At 32.1% G+C, this 6,621-nt stretch overlaps 1 protein-coding gene across 1 annotated transcript in view; it reads right to left on the reverse strand.

Annotated features, from left to right (window-relative positions):
• The window catches only part of LOC143227819 (chymotrypsin B-like), an 83,907-nt gene that overhangs the window by 38,725 nt on the left and 38,561 nt on the right, over nt 1–6,621 (reverse strand). The window lies entirely within an intron of this gene.

The raw sequence follows: 6,621 nt of genomic DNA on the forward strand, positions 1-6,621 counted from the left end.
TAATGAATTAAACTGTCAACAGATGGCAGGATATAAAAATTCACAAACTAATTTATCTGTCCACTAAATTAGAGATAATACAGGAGATCAAGGAACTCGCTTTTCAGTGGTCAAACATTTACTAATATTCTTCTACAAAAAAAAAAAAACTTCATTCGAAAATCAGTAGAAAACATTAAAAACAATATTCTATTTTGTGTTTTATATATATTAAAAAACATTGGATTTGCCTTACTATTTCGACAGCACTATTATTTGCTACAATATTGCTTAAACATGTAAGATCATTGAAAATTTTTAGTTCGTATACAGCGTTTCATTGACTGATAACAAAAATTACAAATTATTAAAACGATATTTATTTTCGCCGTTCTCACATTCAACTTAGTAATGTGGGAGTATTAATTTGGAGCTGTCAATCACGCCATTTCTTTTAAAATAATCTTTGAAATTGTAGCAACATAACTTCTCAGTATAAACACTTTATTTAACTGGATCCTAACTAAAGACCACAGTCGTTTACCCGTTTAAGAATTAATTACAGAGTTAAGAAAAATAGTCCTTGTTTGTTTGTTATTGTTAAGCGCAAAGTTACACAGAGTTATCTGTTGTTGTGACCACCATGGGTGTCGACATCTGGTGTAAGCGATAAAACTTTTCAAACGTATCACTGAACCACTGGAGAGAATAAAAAAACCTCCACTCGTTCAATGATTAACTGTAAAACTTAATAAACATTAAGAATTAATTTGGAGAAATTAAAAAGTGTTGAACAAAAGCTAAAGCAGTAATTCTTTGAAGATAATAATATTTTATATCACATAGATGTGTTTTAGCTAAGCTTTTAAATGTTTCACTAAATTAATCGTTTGTATTGTTTTCATGCAAAGCTACACGAGGGCTATCTGCGTTAGCCGTCCCTAATTTTGTAGTGTAAGTGATTTTTTTTTTATAGCAAAGCCACATCAGGCTATCTGCTCAGCCCACCGAGGGGAATCGAACCCCTGATTTTAGCGTTGTAAATCCGGAGACATACCGCTGTACTAGCGGGGGGCGTAGTGTAAGACTAGAGCTGGCGGTGGGTGGTGATGACAAGTGCCTTCCCTCTAGTCTTACACTTCTAAATTAGGGACGGCTAGTGCAGATAGACCTCGAGTAGCTTTGTGCGAAATTGAAACAACAATTACGTAGGCATCTTCGACCGAGGAAAGGTAGCAAGCTCACACTACATTATTCACTGATCGCGACTAACAGATTTGACGAAGGCTGATTAGAAGTTTTAGATCCAAAATATATTGATCACGAGTTTGAAATCCAACCAATGTTAATGAAGAGTTTAATAACCTGTCAGCTGTCATTACGAGATTCAGATCCAATGAATGTTGATAGTATGTTTTAGGTTCGACAAAATGGACAAATAAAGTGAAATGTTTAGAAATTTATCGGGAATTTTATACTATTGAAATTGATCAAACAGATAAAATAGTGTTCTACTGATAACTTGAAATAACTTACTTTAAAAGTGTATACTTTGCTTATTATTCAACTTTACTCACACGTCATCTAATAATGTTAGTGTAGATTTTTTTTCGCATTACTATTCATAAAGTGGTATATGTTTTAAACTAGTTTTTATCATCAGACGTCGAGTGAGTCTCTGTTGATTAATTATAAACAGTTTCTAAGAATCGAGTCTTACAGATACTCATGTCGAAGGTTGTTTGTGTGATCAAATAGCATAACAAACAAATTTTATCATAAGGATATGCATCAATAATATACACAATAACTAAATATACAATAAGTTTATAAAAGTATCAAGATATGGCCACTAGGTGTCACTACAGTTTGTAATAGTGCTCGTCACATTAGCCTAGTTCTAGAGCTGTCGTTTGACGGAAGTTTTAGATCAATTATTTGTAATATTGCATATGAACAGTTATGTATTACTGACTGTAAAAGGCTTATTCTCTTTGTAACTCTGTGAAAAAAAGGCTTTTACGCACCGATTTTGGAAATGCTCAACAATATATATCGTTCCTTAGGAATAAAAACTATCACCTGAGAGTTCCTAGATCAAATATAGTGTTTATATTTGTTTTTGTGATAATTTTAGCGATATAACAGCAAAATAGTTTATCTTAGAAGCTTTATGATATTGTATGGTAGGCCAAAAGGAAAATAAAATATATCAAATAGTATTTCTGCTAAGCCTTATATATTAAATTAGAATACGAATAGGTCTATTATTACAAAGTTATAGAATCAGTGTTTAAAAAGTTTTAATGTGGTGAATAAATGTTAATACCAAATGCTTGGACTTAAAACTCAAACAAAAATAATCGTTTATTACTGTTAACTATTTTTTATCCTTCGTACAATCGAAATAGCTCAAAATATGTGTCAAAATAATAGCATTATGCTTTCAAATTCCTAATCTAGAATACACTAAAAAGGTTTAAGAGTTTTATTAAGGCCTCTTTCAGGATGCACAAATAATATTTGTTTATGAGAACATTCTATTTCTTTGCGTAGTTTTTACCTAAAAATGTGGTGATTAAAGAATTATTTCGAAACTGAATAATAGGTGTATTTGGGAGGTACAGATAATTTGTTTTAGTTACATCTTTGTTTATCATTCAACAATAGTTTTACGTCATTTCTGACTGGCTTTTAAACCACTATATATATATATATATTATATGCTACGTTTAGTACTAGAATATTAGATTTTTTATCATTATGTTCAACATCTTACACTACAGGGTTTGATAAATCGAGTTTGTAACCTGTCTTGTGGTAAGACTAGTGTTCTCTTCAATAAATATTAACTTAAAAAAAATAATACAAGGAGGATTTTGTGTGTTTTTTTTTAATTTCGCACAAAACTACTCGAGGTCTATCTGCACTATCCGTCCCTTATTTAGCAGTGTAAGACTAGAGGAAAGGCAACTAGTCATCACCACCCACCGCCAACTTTTCGGCTACTCTTTTACCAATGAATAGTGGGATTGACCGTCACATTATAACGCACCCATGGCTGAAAGGGCGAGTGTGTTTGGTGTGACCGAGATTCGAATCCGAGGCCTTCGGATTACGAGTCGAACGCCTAAACCCACCTGGCCATGCCGGTGTGAGGGTAAACATTTATACAATTAGTCTAAAGCTTACAGTGGTATATAAATTAATTTTGTTTCTTGTTAAGCACAAAGTTACACAATTGACTATCTGCGCTGTGTCCACTATATGTATTAAAGGCGTACTGACATACCGGAGAGGAAATGGAGGATTTGTTTATTTGTATTTAAGCACAAAGCTACGCAATGAGTTATCTGTGCTCTGCTCACCACGGGCATCGGAACCCGGTTTCTAGTGGTGAGTCCGAAAACATACTGCTGTGCCACTAGAGGGCGGGATAAGAGGATTTTTTCGATATTCACGAATTATTCCATTATACTTATTTATCTATAGTTTTATCACAACAAATCAGCAAAGTTTACGTTTTTCGTCCCCCTCTGAGACAGCGGTAAGTCTACGAACTAACCACGCTAAAATCAGAAGCTCGTTTCCAACTCGGTTGACACAGCAGACAGCCTGATGTGACTTTGCTAGACGTAAACAGAACACACAGTTATGTCTTTCAATGATCAACTTGTGTCGTATTTGTCTCGTGAAATATTTCGAAGGTATGGAAACTGGAATACAATTATTTGCTTCTGAACACCAGTTTTTCTGTGGACAACTTTACTGTCGCCCAAGTTCCCAATTTTAACTTTATAACTCCAAAAGTGCATATTTCGCGAGTCCTTTCAAACCTCAGTGAATATACATTTTCTAATATATATAACGTTTAATAATTCATGTCAAGAAGCGACGGAGAATTTAAAGGGCATGGCTTTACAAGTTATTACATGACAACCGGGACATTGCAAGTATCAACACTGTAAAACCTGTAATTTGAAACCTATGAACATGTTCTACTCTCCAGGGTGTCGCCGACTTGTAACACCAGTAATATAAAACTTATAAGACAACGATGCCACATGCTACAAGTATCAGACAGGTTGGCCCTGGTGACAGAGAAAGCGTAGAAAATTTACGATACATTTCAATTATCACGAGTCTTAAACATAATGCTTAAAACAGAGTTCTCTGATTTTGGTTGCTCAGTGATATGTCTGAGAGCTTATATAGCTAAGAATCAGTTTTCAGTATCCACGGTTGGAATAGCACATAACACCCCAATGTTCAGCTTGTTGTTTGATAACAAGGAAGTAAAAACTTTCAGAACCTCTTTTGAGAACTGTTTTTGATGAAACTATATCTAATATGTTAGAATTTCTTTCGTTTTACATGATATGTGTTTCGTGAACACGGTATATTAGTACTGAGTAACACTTTAAACTTAAATAATTGTTTTCATGTTATTGACAGAAGAGTTGCACAAGCGTGGCACACTTGATATCTGATAAACAGTAAAACATTGTAAGATATTCTTAGTGTCTTAATAATAACAATATAGCTAAACAAACGCTTTGTTCAGTTATATGTCACAGTGTATCTCTAAACAATATTTCACTGTGTTATATGTCACAACGTGTCGCTAAGCGACATTTTATTGTTTTTTATTTATTACAGTATATCATTAAACGATATTTTGCTTCATATATCATAGTATATCATTAAACAATATTTTATTGTTTCATATATCATAGTTTGTCACCAAACAATATTTTATTGTTTCTTATATCACAGTATGTCAGTGAACGATATTTTATTGTTTCATATTTCACAGTATGTCATTAAACGATATTTTATTGTTTCATATATCGTAGTATGTCACTAATTGATTGTTTATTAAGTTAAGAATTGTGAAGTACAGAAATAAAAAAGTTTTTCTTCTCTTTATTTTCTCTTTACATAAAAATCGTTCCTACTGTAGTTTCACTTCTCAAAACATAGTAAAATACTGAGTAGCTGAAAATAGTCACCTAATCTCGTAATCGAATGAATAAATGGACACGACCCTTGTGGGATAGAAGGTCTTTTACAAGCTATAAAATGTTTTAATTTCCTTATTACAGTTACGATAAACTTAAAATTTCTTTCGTGTTTCCATATGATTATATGGAATAAGCATATAATTGCTTTTACATAAAGATTTTAGACTAACATTAAGCATTTATGGAAAATATCGAGACTTTAACCTTGGGGTCAGCAAGAGTTAAACACAGGAGTTCAAGGACAGAGAAGATACTGAACTGGAAAACAGTTTATTAATATAGAAATGTAGTTTTACTGAGTCAACTTCTAGTTCTGAGCTATATAGGTAGCTTATTTGGATGAGAAGTAAACCACAATTTCTAGATAACCGCTGACCGCTGAAATCCTTTTATTTTCTCATAGAAATGTTTTTTGTGTCACGTAAGAAAAGGATTATTTATCGTTACACTGACGTTAAATCTAATTTGAAGTTTCTTGACTAAGTTTGAAGGATTTACAAAATGTTTGAGGTAGTTCTAGAAAGTTACTAATAGTTTTGAGAAATTTCAGAAAATTACAAAGATTTTATGGAAATTTCTGAAAGTCACTACGACTTCAGGGAAGGTTATGAAAGTTACAACAAATATGAGGAACTTTCAGACAGTTAGAGAAATAAAAACCTGAAAAGTTACGGAATGTTTTAAGGAAAAGTAAATAATTCCAGAAAATTGAAAACAGTTTTGAGTAATTCCAGAAATCTGAAATTATTTTAGCCTGTACTAGAAAGTAACAGAATTTGAAGTATTTCCTGAAGAATCATAAAACGTTTTAAATAGAATCTTTTAAACAGGTTTGTATAATTCTGTGACTTTTGTTTTCAGTTTGATGATATGGTTTTATCAATCCACTGACGAAATGCTGACACTCGCGTGTATATAATACGGTTGGCTCCTGCTTGATACCACAGACTAGAGGGCCCCACGATACTAGACAATAAACAGTCCACTTATTATCTTTTGTCTCCATGATAACTGATTCACTCTTGAAAACAAACTAAGTTGCATTCCTGTTCATATATACAGATTTTGTAAATTTTTGGCATTCATTGATAAAGCATAAGACGCATACTTTGTGAACAATTTTAACTATTATACTTGAATGTGGTAATCAAATGAAGTCGACCACCAAAATGTCTTTCATTTTTTAAAATATTAAAGTAATGTTTTGAACGATGTTTCACCTGTGGATAATTACTCTAAGTTTTCTTTACATTATTTGAAAGGTAATTTTTGTTTTGTGTTCAGACAAAACTGTTTTGTTTCTCGTATAATTCTCTTTTGTATTTTTTAACCATATTTTGAAGATTTTTAGATTCTTGTATTCGACTGAAAATGTGCTTGAAAATTGTATCATTAAAATAGAACCATTTCTTTCTAATGAGACAAAAATTCTGTGCAACAAAGTAAAGACTTCTTTTGCAACAATGTGTAATTTCTAATCTTAAAAAATGAACTTCATAATTACCAAATTACCTAATTAATTAGATTCTCACTTTGAAACAAACAGACTTAAAATTGCATGCAAGCAAACTTTCAAGATGTCTTCAAAATGTAATAAAAAATGAATAAAAAAGTAGAC

Source organism: Tachypleus tridentatus, chromosome 10 (assembly GCF_004210375.1).
Source record: "Tachypleus tridentatus isolate NWPU-2018 chromosome 10, ASM421037v1, whole genome shotgun sequence".
NCBI lineage: Eukaryota > Metazoa > Arthropoda > Merostomata > Xiphosura > Limulidae > Tachypleus > Tachypleus tridentatus.